This window comes from Papaver somniferum, chromosome 5, assembly GCF_003573695.1.
Source record: "Papaver somniferum cultivar HN1 chromosome 5, ASM357369v1, whole genome shotgun sequence".
In the NCBI taxonomy this organism is placed as follows: Eukaryota; Viridiplantae; Streptophyta; class Magnoliopsida; order Ranunculales; family Papaveraceae; genus Papaver; species Papaver somniferum.
The window spans coordinates 56,945,923-56,968,441 of record NC_039362.1 but is presented as its reverse complement, the minus strand read 5'-3'; the positions used below and the strand labels follow the sequence as shown (position 1 = coordinate 56,968,441).

Here is a 22,519-nt window from a genome sequence, read left to right as displayed (position 1 = left end):
TTTATTTGGGAACCCAACGAAAAAAATAATTAGGACTGAAGGCTAACGATTATTAACTTTTCCACAGGGAGAAACAACATGGTACAATGAGGGATCAAACTGTAATCAATGACGCAGTGAAAATACTGGACACTTGTGCCATCTTTTTGGGTTTGTTGTATAACCATAAGATGAATAATCAAGCTGTGGATATAATATCATATATGTATTTTCCTTGCTTCTCAAAATATATAGGTGCTGAGCTTCGACCCATGTTGTGCATTATAAAAAACGCGGGGTACCAAAATACACCACCAACTTTTTCTTAAGAAATTTGTATGGATAAACTTAAATACAGTTCCGAGAGTTTAACTTAATGAATCTTAATCAAGGAATAATATTTAGAGTTATATCTTTTTCTCCCACAATGAGAAATTTTATAGAGATAAGTTCGAACTTGATTTACGTGTGAGAGTACTTGGACGATTCCAAAGATCAATATACAATAATCAATCAAGTCATATCCAACAAAAAAGGATGGATGTATCTACTTTAATTGATTTACGTCCAACCTTTGATATTACAATTATAAAGATAAACAATATAATGCGGAAAATAAATAAGACAGACACTAGAAATTTTGTTAACGAGGAAACCGCAAATACAGAAAACCCTCGGGACCTAGTCCAGATTGAACACCAAACTGTATTAAGCTGCTACAGACACTAGCTTAATACCAATTAACTTCAGACTGGAATTTACGTAGTTGAGACCGAACTAAACCCTCACAACAATTCAGTTACAATCCCGTTCCATATGCCTCTTGTATCCCAGCAGGACTCCGCGCAATTGATTCCCTTAGCTGACGTCCTTTACATCCTAAGAGTTGCTTCAACTAAATTGAAGACTTTAAACCAATATTCCTCTCACAGATAAGTATTCCAAGTATTCCTCTCACAGACTTCCCAAAGATCAACCTAGATTACTATTCACCTCACAAGTATTAAACATGTGGAATCACAAGGTCTGAGACGAAGAGGATTTTGCAATTTCTATCTATCTTATATGAGTGAGTAGCTCAACAATCAAGCAAGATCAGAATACACGAACTATCAAGATAAACGATAGTTGGACCTGGCTTTACGAATCCCTATGAAGTCGTTTTAGTCTTTAAACCCTAAAAGGTTTTTAGTAAGAGGACAACTCTAGTTCACAACTAGGACACACAAAGATAATGTCGGGATTCGAAGATCCCAGTTGCTTGAGATTCCCCTTTTATAGACTTTCAAAGTATAGGTTTCTTTAGGTTTAAGCTAACATAGCTTTGGGACCAAGCAAACAATATCCATCGTTATATGAATCTTTGAAATTTGATTGACATATCAAGATATACACTCTGGTTAGGATGAACCGTAACCGAAACCGTGTACAAAGACATTGTTCATAAACGGTTAGTCGAAACTAGCCGATTGAAATATAAGCTTAATCATTTTCACATACACTTAAGACTTTTGGATACAACACCGGTTTCAGAACCAACCATTCTTTTTTGGTATGCATACTAGGTATGCGTACCATTCCAGGTTCACGAGTTCACAGACTTTTTGTGGTATGGACACCGGGTACGCATACCACTAAGTCACTTTCGACATACACCTACTCCAGTACGTATACTAAGTACATGTACTGTGGCTCCGGACCTATAACATTTTGAAACTGGTATGCATACTGTCCTGTATCCAGATTTTCAGTAGTTCTATATTTCTCTCTGGATCAATTCGAAACATTCCCAAATAACATCAATGATACATATCATTGTTCTAGGCTATTTCGAATGCTAATATTGAATCATAATTTAGATTACGAACAATAACTTATTCTTCACCGACATTCATCAAGTATGAACGAATGCTCATTAAGCTTAGTAAGATATAAACTTGACTCAAAATTCTTGATACTCTTAAGATTGTCTAAATAGTTACGCGACAACGTTTCGTAGATATAAGGATGAATATAATTTGAGAAATAAGTGGTTCAGTCTTCACTTACCTTTTGGTGAAGAAGTTATCCAAAATCTTCGGTTGATCTTCGACTTCAAACGGTAGAACACAGTGATGTCCGATCCTCAACTACATAATTCGAGACTTAACTAATTGTAGACTAGAAATCGAGATATAGTTTTGACAACTAAATTTGACAACAAGCTTGAGACAGCAACACTTGTAAGTTCAACTGAAAAATGCACTAACAATCTTCCCCTTTATCAATTTTAGTGACAAAACTATCAATACATATGGATCAAAAATAAAGCTTCAAAAACTCCTTGAATCCATCATGCTTGATTTCTTTGGTTTCTTCATATCCTTGAATTATTTTTTACTTCAAGTTGCAATGATTCTGAATATGTTCAACTCAACATCGTTGTTGTTGAAGATCCGTAGCAATAACAACTTTGAAAATATATATTCTCAATTGTTGTTACACAGAAACATAGTATTATTATCTTCTCCAAAGTTCAATTGTATCACGACTTTGAAGTAATACTACGGTGATATGTTTCTCCCCCTTAATCAATACTTACATCTTTTGCATAATATGTGAAACCTATAGATATTGATTCCCTTAGCTGACGTGCTTTACAGCCTATGAGTTGCTTCAACTAAATTGAAGACTTTAAACCAATCTTCCTCCCACAGATAAGCCTATATGGTGATTTCCTTTTTGATCGTAGATCAAGGTGAGACTGGAAATCGATAGCAATAGACAAAGCCTAGCTAACCTCAAAATTTGTACTTATGCTTCCCAAAGAGCAACCTAGATTACTATTCACCTCACAAGTATTAAACATGTGGAATCACAAGGTCTGAGACGAAGAGGATTTTGCAATTTCTATCTATCTTATATGAGTGAGTAGCTCAACAATCAAACAAGATCAGAATACACGAACTATGAAGATAAACAATAGTTGGACCTGGCTTCACGAATCCCTATGAAGTCGTTTTAGTCGTTAAACCCTAAAAGGTTTTTAGGAAGAGGACAACTCTAGTTCACAACTAGGACACACAAAGATAATGTCGGGATTCAAAGATTCCAGTTGCTTGAGATTCCCCTTTTATAGACTTTCAAAGTATAGGTTTCTTTAGGTTTAAGCTAACATAGCTTTGGGACCAAGCAAACAATATCCACCGTTAGATGAATCTTTGAAATTTGATTGACATATCAAGATATACACTCTGGTTAGGATGAAACGTAACCGAAACCGTGTACAAAGACATTGTTCATAAACGGTTAGTCGAAACTAGCCGATTGAACTATAAGCTTAATCATTTTCACAAACACGTAAGACTTTTGGATACCACACCGGTTTCAGAACCAACCGTTCTTTTTTGGTATGCATACTAGGTATGCGTACCATTCCAGGTTCACGAGTTCACAGACTTTTTGTGGTATGGATACCGGGTACGCGTACCACTAAGTCACTTTCGACATACACCTACTCCAGTACGTATACTGAGTACATATACTGCTCCTCCGGACCTATAACATTTTGAAACTGGTATGCATACTGTCCTGTATCCATATTTTCAGTAGTTCTATATTTCTCTCTGGATCAATTCGAAACATTCCCAAATAACATCAATGACACATATCATTGTTCTAGGCTATTTCGAATGCTAATATTGAATCATAATTTAGATTACGAACAATAAATTATTCTTCACCGACATTCATCAAGTATGAACGAATGCTCATTAAGCTTAGTAAGATATAAACTTGACTCAAAATTCTTGATACTCTTAAGATTGTCTAAATAGTTACGCGACAACGTTTCGTAGATATAAGGATGAATATAATTTGAGAAATAAGTGGTTCAGTCTTCACTTACCTTTTGGTGAAGAAGTTCTCCAAAATCTTCGGTTGATCTTCGACTTCAAACGGTAGAACACAGTGATGTCCGATTCTCAACTACATAATTCGAGACTTAACTAATTGTAGACTAGAAATCGAGATATAGTTTTGACAACTAAATTTGACAACAAGCTTGAGACAGCAACACTTGTGAGTTCAACTGACAAATGCTCTAACAATCTTCCCCTTTATCAATTTTAGTGACAAAACTATCAATACATATGAATCAAAAATAAAGCTTCAAAAACTCCTTGAATCCATCATGCTTGATTTCTTTAGTTTCTTCATATCCTTGAATTCTTCGTTACTTCAAGTTGCAATGATTCTGAATATGTTCAACTCAACATCGTTGTTGTTGAAGATCCGTAGCAATAACAACTTTGAAAACATATATTCTCAATTGTTGTTATACAGAAATATAGTATTATTATCTTCTCCAAAGTTCAATTGTATCACGACTTTGAAGTAATACTACGGTGATATGTTTCTCCCCCTTAATCAATACTTACATCTTTTACATAATAGGTGAAACCTATAGATATTGATTCACTTAGCTGACGTCCTTTACAGCCTTAAAGTTGCTTCAACTAAATTGAAGACTTTAAACCAGTCTTCCTCCCACAGATAAGCCTATATGGTGATTTCCTTTTTGATCGTAGATCAAGGTGAGACTGGAAATCGATAGCAATAGACAAAGCCTATCTAACCTCAAAATCCGTACTTATGCTTCCCAAAGATCAACCTAGATTACTATTCACCTCACAAGTATTAAACATGTGGAATCACAAGGTCTGAGACGAAGAGGATTTTGCAATTTCTATCTATCTTATATGAGTGAGTAGCTCAACAATCAAGCAAGATCAGAATACACGAACTATCAAGATAAACGATCGTTGGACCTGGATTTACGAACCCCTATGAAGTCGTTTTAGTCGTTAAACCCTAAAAGGTTTTTAGGAAGAGAACAACTCTAGTTCACAACTAGGACACACAAAGATAATGTCGGGATTCAAAGATCCCAGTTGCTTGAGATTCCCCTTTTATAGACTTTCAAAGTATAGATTTCTTTAGGTTTAAGCTAACATAGCTTTGGTACCAAGCAAACAATATCCACCGTTAGATGAATCTTTGAAATTTGATTGACATATCAAGATATACACTCTGGTTAGGATGAACCGTAACCGAAACCGTGTACAAAGACATTGTTCATAAACGGTTAGTCGAAACTAGACGATTGAAATATAAGCTTAATCATTTTCACATACACTTAAGACTTTTGGATACAACACCGGTTTCAGAACCAACCGTTCTTTTTTGGTATGCATACTAGGTATGCGTACCATTCCAGGTTCACGAGTTCACAGATTTTTTGTGGTATGGATACCGGGTACGCGTACCACTAAGTCACTTTCGACATACACCTACTCTAGTACGTATACTGAGTACATGTACTGCGGCTCCGGACATATACCATTTTGAAACTGGTATGCATACTGTCCTGTATCCAGATTTTCAGTAGTTCTATATTTCTCTCTGGATCAATTCTAAACATTCCCAAATAACATCAATGACACATATCATTGTTCTAGGCTATTTCGAATGCTAATCTTGAATCATAATTTAGATTAATAACAATAAATTGTTCTTCACCGAAATTCATCAAGTATGAACGAATGCTCATTAAGCTTAGTAAGATATAAACTTGGCTCAAAATTCTTGATACTCTTAAGATTGTCTAAATAGTTACGCGACAACGTCTCATAGATAGAAGGATGAATATAATTTGAGAAATAAGTGGTTCAGTATTCACTTACCTTTTGGTGAAGAAGTTCTCCAAAATCTTCGGTTGATCTTCGACTTCAAACGGTAGAACACAATGATGTCCGATTCTCAACTACATAATTCGAGACTTAACTAATTATAGACTAGAAATCGAGATATAGTTTTGACAATTAAATTTGACAACAAGCTTGAGACAACAACACTTGTGAGTTCAATTGACAAATGCTCTAACAATCTTTCCCTTTATCAATTTTAGTGACAAAACTATCAATACATATGGATCAAAAATAAAGCTTCAAAAACTCCTTGAATCCATCATGCTTGATTTCTTTGGTTTCTTCATATCCTTGAATTCTTCGTTACTTCAAGTTGCAATGATTCTGAATATGTTCAACTCAACATCGTTGTTGTTGAAGATCCGTAGCAATAACAACTTTGAAAACATATATTCTCAATTGTTGTTATACAGAAATATAGTATTATTATCTTCTCCAAAGTTCAATTGTTTCACGACTTTGAAGTAATACTATGGTGATATGTTTCCCCCCTTAAACAATACTTACATCTTTTGCATAATAGGTGAAACCTATAGATATTAATTAACCCCCACCCTACAGAATGATCCGTAAACCATATGTATGTAGCGCGAAACTACTAATTAATTCTCCCCTTTTTTGTCAATAAAAATTGGCAAAGGTACAAAATCATGGGATCGTAATGAATTCAACCAAAAGACACTTCAAGATTTGAAGGAGATTAAAGACAATACATAAGAACATAGTTAACATGTAACTCCTTATATCAACTTTATTTAGATGATTTCACCTAGTATGAAATACTTAGCGCTCATCTAGAATATTTAAGATACAAGCATCCCCTGTAAATTCCACAGCCACACACCCAACAAAGATATAACAATGAAGCACAAGTTCATTTAAGAACTCTCCCCAATTTGATGTCATTCCTAAGAATGAGTGACCTTACTTTAATGAAAAACAAGGATTTTGTCAGAAATTAACAAATCACATGGATTTGTATCCTGAACATCGACTTAAGTTAATCTCAACGCCAGTTACGAACATGGAGATAATTTTAATCGATATGACTCAACATAAGAAAATCTTGCGGAATGTATAGTGCAGTAATAACACAGAAGTGTGATCAAGAGTAGATCGATACTGCGAGAAAATTCTCACAAAGTTTGTTCTATTTTTAGTTTTATAAAAAAAACATAATAGATTTAACTTCTGAGCATATATGAGATATCAGTTCAGTTTACTAAATGTAACTGACACATATATCTCATAAGACTTTGCAGTATATTAAACCAGTAGTTATTACATACTGCAAGTTCATCTTCCAAAACTCTAGAATTTAAATAAATAAGTCTAAAAACATGCAAGATAAAATCGTTGGAAATAGCTTGTGTAATCACAATTTGCTATCCCAAACCCTAGTTATCCTTCTTAAAAGCAAGAATAAATTCTTACAAGAAGTTTCCTAGTACTTAGAATCTTTGAAAAAATCTTTATCATCTCCAAACTCCTTATCAATGACTGACGTAGGAACATACAGTTCATGAATGACAAAGTTAGTTCCTACAAACCTCGTAAGTTGTTGATTGAAAAGTGCTTCTTGTAGTTTAAGAGATTTTTGTAAAATCATCTTCAGTCCCTGCACCTCCTTCTTGGTTTTCTTGAGTTCTTCAAGAAAATTTTCAAACCTTTTCTGATTGGAGCGATCCGCTCTAGGTTTCTTCATATTCTTCCCTTTCCTCTTAAGAGATGAGTCAAAAGGATATGACATCTCTTATTCCTTTCTAGTTGGATGAGTGTCAACAACCATTGGAGCATAGATTTCACGAGAAGATGTTGTGCTTGGAGTCTCCATAATTCGCAAGAATAAAATGGATTTGTGAAAACACAAATATATTGCTCAACAAGCAAGACTTATTGTGAAAGAGATATGAGTCTTAAATTAAAAGATATTTACCATGAAGGGTTTCGAAACAGTAAAATTTCACGTACTAGAAAAGATACATAAAACCTAAGAGGAATAAAATGTCTCTTTTATCCTTCCTTAAGTTTCCACATAGATCAAAAATTTCAATACCATTACTTGAGACATAGATGAAGATGAACAAATAAGAGATGGACATCCAAGTAATAATATTCAAATTTGATCCAAAGCCCTGATGTACACAGTTCTTATCTCTTTTAAGGGCACATGAGACAAGATGCACGTTTTAACACAATTAAATTATGTTGAGGTGAGCATTAGATTGCTTACCGATAGATTCCTGCACGGAATTTGTAATATCCTTCTTTATGAGATATTTAGTCTGGACTCTTCTTTTTGTTTGATATTTGAACTTAACCTTAGAATCAATCAATCTTTTAGAAGAAGGAGAGTTAACTTTGCGTACCTCAGGATTGTAATTTTGAATAAGTTTAAGCATATTTTCCAAACGACTAGCCCTCCGTTGTCGTTTGTTGACATACCCTAATTTGTGTTTGTACTTGAAACATTGTGTGAGTCCATGGCCATCAATGGTACGATAAGGACATGTCGGTTTGGAGATTGATTCAAGAACGAATTTAGCAGCTAAACACAGGGTACCTGAAACATTAAAAAAAAATTCATTAGTATATGAAAAATCCATAACATCATCCAATGATTTTTATGAAGAGTCATCAATTGAATTATAAAGATTGATATGAGTATTTCTACATTCATTAAAATTGATAATGTCTCTCAAGAGTGCTATACTTGATCCATCATCCTCTTCGAAATCATAATGATCAGATGTTTCATCAAGCATTGCAGCAAGATTCTTGTTGCCAGTGTATTTCTTACGATTTGGACAATCATTAGCAAAGTGACCGAACCCTTTACACTTGAAGCACTGTGGCATATCCTCATCGTCGGTATCATTAGAATCTATGTTTTGATAGAAATACGATTATGTGGCTTAGTTGACGAATGAGGATTTTCTCTAGTGAACCGTTTATTTCTCTTCCTAAGAAGTTCTCTAATCTGTCTTGTAATCAATGAAACTAAAGGATCAATATCTTCATCTGAAAAGTCAGGATCAACAAGATTGTTCACAGAGTTATCAACACTTTCACTTTTAAAAGTTTCAGTGTTTTTCAGTGCCTTGAATGCAATATCCTTTCCATCTTTGGGTTGGAGTTCATTATCAAATATCTTTAACTTTCTAACTAGAGTATTTCTAGAAAGAGTGGCAAGATTATTTCCTTCCATGATGGCATGTTTCTTAAACTCGTATCTTGCTGGTAAAGATCGAAGAATTTTAATCACAATGTCCTTTTGGGGAATGGTCTTCCCTAATGCAAAGCATGCATGAAAAATTCCATACACTTTTTGATTAAACTCATCAAACGATTCTTCATCAGACATACAAAGATTTCCCCAGTCAGAATTTAGGCTTCAAAGGATAGCTTCTTTATCTAAGGTATCTCCTTCGAATGGGTTTTCTAAGATATCCCAAGCATCTTTAGACCTAGTGAACGAAGTCACATGGTGCTGAAGATCTGGGCTTATGTCGTGGATAATAGCGTTTAACCCGTAAGAATTATGCTTTACAACACTTATCTTAGTATCACTAAATTCTCCTAATGGCTTTCAAACAGTGGTTCCGTTTCTAACAATTGTCGGCGCATTGTATCCAAAAACTAGACGTTTCCATGTCTCAAAGTCACGGGCATGTAAAAAGAAACGCATAACAATTTTTCACCATAAGTAATTCGTGTCATCAAAGGCTGACGATACGTTTATCGAGATTTCACTATTGTCCATATAGTCAGATTGCTTCAAACACAGACTTATTAGATCTTAAACGTGTTTGCCTTCTATGATACCAATTGAAAACGTGGGGGTACCAAAATACACCACCAACTTTCTCTTAGGCAACCTGTATGGACAAACTTAAATACAATTTCGATAGTTCAACTTAATGAATCTCGATCAAGGAATAATATTTAGAGTTACTGTATATCTCTTTCTCCCACAATCAGAAAGTTTACAGAGACAAGTCCGTGAACCTGATTTACGTGTGAGAGTATTTGGACAATTCCAAAGATCAACTAAATTAAAGACTTTAAACCAATATTCCTCCCACAGATAAGCCTATATGGTGATTTCCTTTTTGATTGTAGATCAATGTGAGACTGGAAATCGATAACAATGGACAAAGTCTATCTAACCTCAAAATACAGATTTATGCTTCCCAAAGAGCAACCTAGATTATTAATCACCTCACAAGTATTAAACCGGTGGAATCAAAAAGTGTGAGATGAAAGAACTTTGAAGTTTATATCTATCTTGTTTGAGTGAGTAGCTCAATAATTAAAAAAGATCAGGATACACGAACTATCAAGATGAAAGATAGTTGGACCTGGCTTCACGAATCCCTATGAAGTCTTTTTAGTTGCTAAACCCTAAAGGGCTTCAGGAAAAGGACGACTCTAGTTCACAACAATGACACACAAAGATAGTGTCGAGATTCAAAGATCCCAGTTGCTTGAGGTTCCCCTTTTATAGACTTTCAAAGTATATGTTGCTTTAGGTTTAAGCTAAGATAGCGTTGGTACCAAGCAACCAATATCCAGCGTTAGATGAATCTTTGAAATGTGATTGACATATCAAGATATACACTCCGGTTAGGATGAACCGTAACCGAATCGTGTACAAAGACATTTTCATAAATGGTTAGTCGAAACTATCTGATTGTACTATAAGCTTAATCATTTTCATAAACACTTAAGACTTTTAAGTTTGAGTCACAACCATAGTTATAATGTGATCAATCATGTTTATATAGTGTTTTTAGAGAGATTTGTTCAAATGCTAATTATCTCATAGAAATAATTTTATGTGCATCTGAAAATATTCGACAGGGTAAGTACGTGTACCAGGTACATGTACTCAACTTTGTTCTTGACTATATTTTTCATGGTACATGTACCGGGTATGTATAACCTTAAGAAAGTTATAAGTTCTGGAACATACATAAGTTTTACGGTTTGCGTACCGGGTATGGATACCACACCGGTTTCAAAACCAACAGGTTCATGAGTTCATAAACTTTTTGTGGTATGGATACCGGGTATGTGTACCACTAAGTCACTATTGACATATAACTACTCTGATACGTGTACTGAGTACATATACTGCACTCCGGACCTATAATAGTTTTCCCAGTTTTGAAACTGATATGCGTACTGTCCTGTATCCAGATTTTCAGTAGTTATATATTTCTCTCTAGATCAATTCGAAACATTCCCAAATAACATCAATGGCACATATCATTGTTCCAAGATATTTTCGAATGATAATCTTAAATCATAATTTAGATTACGAACAATAAATTGTTGTTAAACGAAATTCATCAAGTATGAACAAATGTTCATTAAGCTTAGTCATATATATTTCAAGAACTAATTACCAAGATAAACTTGACTCGAAATTCTTGACATGAATACGATAGTCTAATTAGTTATACGACAACGTCTCATAGATAGAAGGATGAATATAAATTGAGAAATAGGTGGTTCAGTCTTCACTTAGCTTTTGTTGAAGAAATTCTCCAAAGCTTCGGTTGATCTTATACTTCAAACAGTAGAACGCAGTGATATCCGATTCTCATCTACATACTTCTATCCTAGTCCGAGACTTAACTAATTGTAGACTAGAAATAAAGATATAGTTTTGAAAACTAAATTTGACAACAAGCTTGAGATACCAACACTTATAGTTCAACCGATCAATGCTCCAACAATTACTACCTCTGCTCTGCTCGTATATGGTCTCATAACCTCAGTACTCCTTGCTACACCTTGCAAACGGTTCTACAACCAGGCTTCATAAACCAAGATTTGAGACTCCTCAGTGTTATTATGGGTCTTATGCAAACTAAATACTCCACATCGTCACAGATCTCTAGCCATTTCCATAGCATCCTGTTAGGCCCAATAAATTCCACAACGCCTTCTCAGGTGCGGGCACCATCGCAGCACCTTCTCAAGCTCGGCTATATATCCGTCCCACCATAGATGGACTCCCTTGCTCCTAAGGTTGGACAAGGGCGACTTAGGATCCCATGGTTGGACTATAAACCTTGTACCTTATGTGATTGGACTATAACTCCGAGCCTAACCTCATATAATTGGACTATGACTCTCATAGCTTCTAACATTGGACTAAGATCCTCAGTCTAACTCCTATGGTTGGACTATGACTCTCACCTTGATCCTACGGTTGGACAAGGACTCACCTTGCTTCTATGGTTGGACAAGGACTCACATTTATTCTAAGGTGGAAAAGTAACGAACACACCTTAACCTCTCTACAGGGTCAGTCATACCTATGCTTAACTAATAAAAAAAAACAGAAATACAAAGTCATATGTGACCTCAGCTAAGCTCGTGCTATTTTCATGGAACACACAGATATAACAAGTCCCCATACCTCCACAAAAAAATACGAGTATTCCCTCATCCAAGTCGCGACAACTTTGGGGAATAATGCCAGTCTTACGACAAATAACACATAAAAGATTGATTACGTCATAAATGGGGGGGGATAAATTTAGGGCATTGGTCTGGTAGTCTGCGACACATGTGAGTATGAAAATACTAACAAAGGAAGAGGATCATCGGTCACAAGGGATTAACTGTGGAGGATAGACTCAACACTTAATCTATCCTTAGGTTTTCCCGGGAATAAAGGGGATGTGCTTATCTTACTACTTTATTTCATCGACTATATATTAGGGTTTTGCACAACTATAAATAGATAAACTCTCGGTTATTCTAAACACAATGATAGAACAACATCATAACAATAGATCTATGCAACTCTCGGTTATTCTAAACACAATGATAGAACAACATCATAACAATAGCTCTCAGCAACTCTTTTTTTCGTAGAGCTTATTCGTCAGCATATATGCAACTAAAAACTCTAGCCTCACATCTCTTAGGTTTCATATGCAGACCAATCTAACTCTTCATCGATCCCGTGGTTGAAGTATCCCTTGAATAATTAACCATCTTTTTAGTTTAGGAAATGACGGTACGTAATCAACCTTCCACACTCATATTATCTTTTTCCTCGTTAACCTACCCTATTTTTCATCATCAACTGGAGAAAAATAACTTTCATCCATATTTAGTGCCTTATAAATACATTTGGGTGCAACATGTACCACCAAAGGTACAAATTTTTCTTTGGTCTACTTCTCAAAATGCCATCCAACAATTGATAGTCCAGAAAGAAGAAGTTGCATCATTCCTAGCAATATGTGTTATTTGTGCAATTCATAGATAGAGAGTAGAGACACAAATCATCTTTTACTCCACTACTCTACCAAGATTTGTAATTAATTCTTTGATGGTTTTAATGTCAGATAAGTCCAAGGGGGATCATTGGCTGTTACGAGGGAAAGGGATATAGGAAGTAAAATGTGACCATTGTTACTCTTTGCATTCCGCTAGTCAATTTGGGGAAAATGAAATATGAGATTACAGCTAACAAGTTAGCTTGGAATGAGGCAGTGCTAATAAATGAAGTCAAATTAAATCGTCATTTCCCATTGGGGTTCTATGAACAAATAGTTTGGCACATATCCTTTTAGAGATTTTGTTACACATCAGAAAGTTATAGTTGATTGTAATTAAAAGGAAAAATCAGTTTATTACTGGGGCATTTGGATGCTCAAACTCTTCTTTACATCAATATAAATTTAACTTTTCTCCTTTTAAAAAAGGTTATGTGTAAAGGAGAAGGTATCAAGTACACCACCAATTTTTTTGTTTTGGAAACCTATATGGACAAAACCTAATGCAATCACAAGTAAGTCAAAATAAATAGCCTTGAAGAAGATTTTATATATACTTTATCTTTCTCTTCCACAATCAATATGTATAGAATAAAGGTCTGTATACCTGATTATATATAAGAGTTCCTGGACGATTTCAAAAATCAATATCCAAGATCAATCTAGTCGTATCCGAATTCTAACAAGTATGAAACTTGGAATCTATCTTTCAAGATATGAATTTAACAAGGACAAGTCTTGTTTTTGATGTCGAATAATAAGGCATCAAAGTATCTATATTAATTACGTACTACTTGTGATATTCTTATTATAATGATACACACAAAACACCAGAAGTTTTTTTAACGAGGAAAACTGCACCTGCCAAAAAACTCTGGGACCTCGTCCAACTTGAATACCATCCTGTATTAACCGCTACAGACACCAGCCTACTACCATACTTCGGACTGGAATGTACTTGTTATCGAATTAACCCTCCAAGCAATTTATTTGCAGTCATGTTCATTACATCTCTTAGACCTTGCAAGATTCTACTTACTTGATTCCCTTAGCTAATATTCTTTACATCCTAAGAGTTGTTTTAGCCCCAATGAATACTTTTCATACCTATCTTCCTCTAATAGACAAGCTTATTTGATTTCCATTTTGATATGTTTCAATCTAGGTTTCAAAGTATGTATGTAGAAGACAAATTCCATCAAACCTCACGAATCCGGAACACTTACACTCAGTTAGCTGAAAAGCCTGGATTACTAACCACCTCTGAAGAACAATCCAAAAAAATCAAAGAAGAGTTTAGATATTTATCTTGTGGAATCACGAAGTTTGAGACGAAGAGAACTTTGTGATTTCCATCTATCTTATTCCTGATCTAAAGTCCGTGAACTTCAATAACCATTATAACAAGACAGTCTGACTGGACTTCACAAACCCCTAAGTGAAGTCTTCAAAGTCGTAACCTAGAATACAGTTCTATGAAGAACCCAGGTTAGAGAGGACGACTCTAGCTTTGCAACTAGGACACAAGAGTGTCAGGGATTGAGAAATCTTATTGCAAGAGTTTCTCTATATATAAATTTTCAAGACTCTACGTAGATTTGAATTCAAGCTAATATAACTTGAGATCCAAGCAAGAACTTTCTCAGTTAGATTGAAATTCTTAAAAGGAATTCATTTAACCATGTTAAAAGTCGGCCTTTTATGATCCAGGGTTCTATAATCGTGCACAATGATAGTCCATAGCGGCAAGTATGCCTTTGAACTTACAAGCACTTAGCGATGTTCAATAACATTCAAGATTAAATAACGATCCACAGTCCCAAAGTGATTTTGTGAATAAAGTTGTCTTAGAAGTGTCCATGAGAGTTATAGCAAAAATAAACATTGTCATATAGAATAGTTCGCGAACTTCTGCTAAACTGGAACTGTATATGTTTACAAACTGGGTTTGCAAACCTTGGCAGTTAGCGAAGTCAGATTCAAGGGGTTTGTAAATCGGGTTTGCGAACTTATCCCCATTCCGTAACTCAGATGTAAAGGGTTCGGAAAATGGCTTTGCAAACTTCTACAGTCTGCGGAGTTCATACTGACTTAGTTATTCCATACAAGTATGTGTACCTTGCACCAAGTAGTTTTAAATCTCTAATAATTAAATTTGAGATATTCCTAATAGCCATAGAAAGTATTCCCCGTTGCTTGGGCAATTTCCAAATGATCAACCTGAAACAAAAATAGTTTGTGAACAATAAATTGTTCTAGCTGAGATTGGTAAGGATCTATAGACATCATTGCTTGGATCATATTTCGAAAGTTTACCCAAGACAAGCTTGAACTCAAAATTTCTTCTTTGCAATATTAAATCTATTAGAATCATACACTATAATCTCATAAGATAGAATGATAAATGCCGTGAGTAATTATGATAGGTCATTCTTCACATACCTCTTTGTTGATGAAGTTCTCGCAGATGTCTTAATTAGTTCTTCAGCCGTCAATCTTCGACGGTTATCCAGTATTGTCAGGTACTCAACTACTATACTCTAATTATAGTTCGAGATTTGACTTTAGTAGACCAAAAATCAAGATATAATTTTGTACGTCTATTATTGGCAACATTGAGATAGAAAAACATGTGAGTTCGACCTAATAATGCTCTAACAATACGTAAGATCAAATTAGAGTTATCGGATGAACTACCTGTTACATGCTAAATTATGACTGAACGACCAAGCTATAAACGCTCATCATTCCCACATGATCACCCGACAATAGCTTAGCCGAGCAACAAAATTTTGCCTATCATAGTTGCGCATTTGACAATCCTATAGCAGAGTAAAAACATTTGCTATATTGTTAGTATGGGTAGAAAATTATTTGGGAGTGTACCAAATTCTATATAAGCAAAGCATTTTTGAACTTATCTAATATAGTCTGGTGTGCATTACCACACACTCTACCAGTGACCATGAACATTTGCCTACTTTGATAAAATAATCATCTTGGGAACGCACGATATCTCTTAGACCGTGTTTGGTACCCTGGATATCCCATCCTAGGTTGGGTTATCTAGTAAAAAACGGTTAAAATGTGTTTGTTTCACTACAATTCCCATCTTGAATAAGGATTACTAAACCTTCCTTGATTTTAGGGAGCTAAAAAAGCGAGGTTATGGTATTCACTAAATACCGGGGATACAGATTCCCCCACCTGAGTTGGACAGTTATTTTCCTTTAAGATAAGTAGTTGTCTTAAAAATAATTGTTTATATTATGGAGTCAAACAAACACAAGTTAACCTAATTTAAGACATGAAAATTTTTAGACAAATAACATTAATACTGACCAATAACAAAATTATCATAAATTAAAGTTAATTTAAGATAAACTACTTTGGAATATGTTATCCCATTTCCAAACTCCCGAACAGACCCCTAGCGTCTCACTGTTTTTTTCCGTCCGTCACAGTTGGACTTGTCAGTGGGAACCAAGTCCAAGTGGCGGACTTGGACTTGGCTCATCTTGATCTCTCACAAACTCCTCTCCGCTTCCTTCACCTCTCCCGCACTCTCACATCTCGTATGTTAATTCAACACTCACTGAAGTCCCATACTCACTGTCTGATTCTAGTGCTCTTTGCTCATGTGGTGGTCTTCCATTCTCTATTTCTCTAGTTTATTAGAGTTTCTGGTATAATTGAAATCTCGGTATCCTTCATTTTAGGATTGAGGGCTTCGACATCGTTGAAGATTTCGGGTGGTTTTTAAGGTATATATTTCATTAAAATTGTAACTTATAATCTATGTAAAGATCTCTTCTTTTATGGATTGGAAACAAATTAATGAAATTTTGTAGCAGTTTGTATGAATCTTGATGTATGTATGACTTGGGTATTCTTTATTTTAGGTCTTTAGCCGTGGCTCTCTCACCTTTGATAAGGTAATTTTTCTGTTTCCATGAAACTGGGTTTACTTTAACGTGTCTTCCTAACTCGAATAACTGTTACTGGTTATTCAGTAGGTACCTTATCTGATGCATTTTGCTATTTGTGATTTTAGCGGATTTGGTATGTTTGTTTTGGTTTATCTTTGTTAGAATATTAAATTCTGGACTCTGTAGGTGTTTTTAGGTGTTTGGTCCAGCTTATCAACAGAACGATATGTATGATCTAGCTGTCGTTCCCATTGTAAATGAGGTATTAGAAGGATTCAATCAATGTAGGCCTTGCTCAGCGAATTCCAGTGATAACGTGCCAGAAAAATTGATGGAAAGAAGGTGAGATACTAATTTTTGACGGTTTTCAGTGTGCGACTTTAATTTGCGCCAGCAAGAGAAGATCACATATCTTAATACAAAGTTTTAATTATGCATTTTAGGTTATTGCCTTGGATATGGGTCTCCTTGTAGCTCGTATAAAGAATCGTGGAGACTTCGAAGAACAATTAAAGAAGTTAATGGAAGTGAAGGTGACGAGATTAACACGTCTATAGATTAAGTACATACATTATTGGAGCTAGTGCTGCTGAGGTGCCATTGATGCAGTAAACATTTTGAAACCAGCTTTTGGAAGAGGTGAACTGCAGGTAATATTGTTTGTTGCTTATACATGATCATCTCCTCTTGCATAAATATGAAGTTCTTATGCTTGGGATATGTCATAGAAAACTAAACACCCATTATATCATGTTGGTAGGATTCCCAAGTTGGACTTACAATCACGACACGAATCTCACTTTTTGCATGCATTAGCATCTCCCCGGAAATCATCTGAAAAGCCTATGGCTGCGTATGCATAACTGGAAGTATTTTATCTTGTTACTACACCGGTCATCTTCTCAGCATCCCTGAGGTATTTTGCAGCCTGATTCTTACAAGTTAGTTTATTTACTTTGAGGGCCCTAGTCCCAAGAAAGGTAATGAGTTCCTTCATATGGAATATTCGTATGTGCTTTGTTTTAAGTGGCAAGCTTTTCAATTAGGTGTATTGACGTATTAGGAAAAATGCATAGCAGCAGCTTTAAAATTGTTTTCCAATTTCAACTTAATCTTCTGAAAATGAATGATGGTGCAGTGTATCGGTGCTATAAACTAAATCAAAACAGAAAACATATTCGGAGGACCCCTCTTTAAAAGGATAAAAATATCGTAAGCTCCTCTATAAATGAGGCTTTATAATGCCCCTAGTTCATTCCATTTCTGCAGATTAGAGCGTACCTAGAGCACAGATGTTATAAAGATTTGTGGATTGAGCACTTCAGTTCAGCAAAACTCGTGTTCATCATTTATAGAAATTGCTTTCGTCATGCAAGGATCATATCTAAGTTTACTGAATCCTATAACTTGGTGTCTAGCATTTATTTGAATCAATTTGGCAACTGGTGCATCTTCTAGTTTCCTCGGTTAAGCAAAAATTGAAACTCTTTTGTATGTGACTGTTATGAAATTCTTTATCCAGCAGTTTATTTTTTATTATTTATTTATTTATTTATTTTTTATCCAGCAGTTATTGTCTATTAGATTATAAATGTATTATACTAGAGATTACTTAGCAAAAAAAAAAAAAAATATTATACAAAGATTTTCTAAAACAAACATGGCAAGATGGAATGCTTATTCTAGTGTTCCACACACTTGTTGACTTAATAATTTGCTAGGTAATTTACCACATTCTAATTCAATGGATTGAAATACTGGTTATTAGTGGGTAGACTAGCGGCCAAGATGACATGCTTTTTCTATTAATTATTGCTCACTTGGTTACAAGTATGGTTTTCTACCATCCAAAGTAGAAATATTATTTTTTCTCAGTTCAACAGATAAAAGTCAAGTTCTACTGTGTTGTCCTAACTGTACCATATATTCTTGATGCTCTATGCCTAAAGCCGGACTAGAAGATCTTATAGATTATTCGCCCAGACCAGAAGAGTTGATCATAATCTTCGGTGAGACACCTAATACTGCATGCTATGTATATATGTTCAGTTTGGATTGAGTCAGTATGGAGCTGATCCACTTTTAGTCTTGTTGAACCAATACCTTATAACTTATAAGTAAATAAAGGAATATTGAAGTTTATGTTTCTTATAAACATGCAATATTATATGTTAGCTCGAGAACTATAAGAAGCAGGAAGCAGCACCAGTGTGCAAATTTTGTTGGATATTGGCTAGATTTTAGGAAACATCAGTATGATTTCTTAAATCTGTTTTGACTGATTTTTAGAATTATGTTTAGACTTCTATCTAAACAAGGGTTTCCTATCTTAGTTAGTTTAGGTTTCCTAGATTAGAGTAAAGCTTGGTTTCCTAATCGAAGTATTGTAAGCCTATAAATAAAGGCATAACCTTTAGGTTATAGGCATCTACATCATCTACATCAATATTGTCTAAACTATTAGGTTGTAGACATCTCCTCACAAAGAAGAGAAGTAATCTCTCCATTAGAAAGATGTAGATCCTCTCATAGCTTTGGGCTGGGGAGTTGGGAGAGAGTTTGAAGGTGAGTTGAGAATGTGAAGAAGAAGAACGGGTGCTGAGTGTCATGTGCATTGTGTATTCTCTGATATATGAATGAAGTGAATTTCTGCTTGCCCGTGGACGTAGGCCATTGCCGAACCACGTAAATCTCTGTGTCTTTTGTGTTTATTGTGCATTAGCTTCCATTGTATGTGTAGTTTTTCGTTTCTGATGCCGGATCCTGGAATGCCTTGAGGAACAATATGAACCTCTCGACACAACAAACTGGTATCAGAGCTTAGGTATAGGGTCTTGGAATCTAGGGTTTGCTCGTTTGAATTGGGTCAGAAACGGTATGTGAAGAAATCAAAGAAGATGTCAAATTTGAAGAAGAACAGGAAGACAAGGTGACGTTTTTTGACTGAAATTTGTGGTAGAAGAATCGTGATAGTTCTGAAAACTTGTGGTGAAGATTGGTAACAGTTTTAGAACTATGGTGCAAAGTTGTAACAGTTTCGTCAGAAAACGTGGGAGGATTTATGGAAGAAGACATACTTGGAGATTGAAGTAAAAGCCTAGAAGAAGATGCATCAATAGGCATGTTGTAGAATCAAGTTATGTCGATTTGAAAATCAGAGTTACGTTGGAATTCAGAAAATTGTTGTACAGCCTCATATGAAGAATCTTAGAAACAAGATCGTTTGAATTGCATCAAGGTGAAGAGGTGGATTTTCTTATTTGACAAGCACCGTTTGAAGCATCAATTACTCATAAACGAATGTATTTGAAGTGTTTCACATTCGTTGATTGTTGATTGATACACTTTTAAAGTTGAAGCTCTACATGAAGGGAGGATTTGACGTTGGAATACTTCTTGAGGTATAAACCCTATGTATTTTGCATAGCTTCGGGTAAGTATTTTGATAACCTTATTAACTAGTTTGATAAAGGTGTTTAGTTGTTTTTTGGTCTTTACCTCGTTTGTTTGAGACTTTTGTGGACTATTTGAGAATACCTAGTCGGTTTTCCGTTTGAATGTGCTTGCTTTGCAAGCCAAGTTGCTAGGAAACAAGAGTATCATGTTTGAAGTACAAGTTGAATGGTTTGTACGCTGGAAGAGGTAAAGATGCAAAAAATTGAAATCGTCTAAGATCCTTAGAATTGTTCAAAGTACCAAGGGGAACGATTGTGAATATTACCGGTTGTCATTAGTTCGATCATGTTGTCCTTGACATAGTTGAAGGAATTGAAGAATAAGTTAAACTCAAGTTTGCCTCAGTTGCATGGTGTAGCGAGGATTGCAGAAATCTATTAGTAGGTTTCATGTGATAATTATCAATCATTTGAATGTCTTAGTGTTGTGAGAGCACTAGTGGAAGATTGGTAAATTCTGGTCGAAGACGCAGTAATTGAATTTCCTATATGGAGATATTGTGTGTGGTGGAGTTGTAGTTTCTTATTCTGTTTTAAAGAGAAGCGTTTGAAGATGAAGTTGACACAATCTTTGCATATGCACCTTGGGCATATGATTGAAGAAGGGTTTATTTGAATGTGTTGAGTGTGCAACTTACTTGAAGAGTAAGCTTATGAGCATTGAATTTCTGCAAGCTTTTGTTGTTTACACAACAATGTAGGAGCATAGATTTTCGTGCTGTTGAACACCGCAAATATGGTACGCTTTGAATCATCCACTCGGATGTTTGCAGGCACCTCTTTGATTTACTGTTTTTTGAAAGAGGAGCTAGGTGGTTTGTTACCTTTGTTGTTTTGATGATATTTGGCGGAGAATAAAGGTATTTACCTTTTGAAATCATCAAGTTGAAGAAGTGCAAGACCGTGGTGGAAAAACAGATTGGTCATGTGGATATGTTACGTTTTTTGAGGCGAAAACTTGGATGCAAAGAACAAGGTATCATTGTGGCACTTCACAATTATAAGGTACAATACTACATGTGAAGAATATAGTTAAGCGAAGAAATCACAAACTATTTGAAGAATACGGTATGTGAATTGAATTGAATTGCTTTTTGTCATAAGAAAAAGCATTGGAAAACATGAAAGAAGTTTCAAGTTCAGACGTGAATGTTGGAACGTGAAGATCTAGTGTTGATGAAGAATATCCAGAATTTCTCGAGTGTTTGAATGTTTGTGTATCATGTGCATCCTCTAGGGAATGGTTTCCGACTTTTAGGAGTTGGAGTTTGAAGTTGGAGATGTTAAGCATTCAGTTGAAGTACTTAGCTGTAACTCGAGAAGCTTGAAGTTGTTCGGTGTGTACCGAAGTTTGAAGAAGAATATGAAATTATTAGATACATTTGACTCCGTGGGGTTTAAAGTTGTTTAAACGGTGGAGTGTTGAAAAAGTTTTTCCAATGCAGTTGCAGTGATGAAAGGATTGGAGAATGAAAATCCGTATTGCTGAATATGAAAGTAAAAGTGTTAGATAGTGCGCAATCTAATACTGTTGAAGACTATTCATACAGTTAAGGCATGAAGTTGAAGATAGCAGAATCATGCAGTTTAGGATTTTGCGAACATTGTGTGAAGGTGGAGAAAGAATTAAGCTTAGAGGAGAAATTTCCATTTTTTGAAGATATGAAAATATCATAAATATCACCACATATGGAAAATACTGGAATGTGTTCACACAGATGTTTGGGAACTTGCAAAGGCTGCATCTTTGCAAGGTACAAATTATTTCATCTTTTGAAGAAAACTTCGTCGGTATGGGGGTACACCATACATTTGCATGTGATGAAATATTGAACTCCGCATTGAAAGACGAAGTGTTGGAATTTGAAGAAGTAGGATGGAGAAAGAGCTCAAATTTGACAAGTGAAGTGGTGAGTTGAAGTCAAAGACTATATCCTACAAGTTCAAGCAAATGTGCAAAGAATTGAATCTTGCAAGTTTGAAGAATATGTGCATGTGAAAATCTATGAAGCTGAAGACGCGTCAAGAATTCATAGATAATTGGATTTGCTGAGAAATTAGCAAAGTAGCAAAAGAAGTGGTGGAATTCGGGTAAGGCCTTCATG

At 35.2% G+C, this 22,519-nt stretch overlaps 1 long non-coding RNA gene across 4 annotated transcripts; it reads left to right on the top strand.

The window, feature by feature from the left end:
• The first annotated feature begins 16,589 nt into the window (after positions 1 to 16,589).
• Positions 16,590 to 18,498, top strand: LOC113277434. Of its 4 annotated transcripts, none has more exons than XR_003324919.1 (6): positions 16,590 to 16,794; positions 16,933 to 16,965; positions 17,146 to 17,301; positions 17,403 to 17,609; positions 17,720 to 17,875; positions 18,229 to 18,498. It is a non-coding gene; the product is annotated as an uncharacterized LOC113277434 (long non-coding RNA). The 4 variants fall into 4 exon arrangements; XR_003324918.1 differs by having other exon boundaries at positions 18,098 to 18,498; XR_003324917.1 differs by having other exon boundaries at positions 17,156 to 17,301; positions 17,720 to 18,498.
• Positions 18,499 to 22,519: the final 4,021 nt, after the last annotated feature.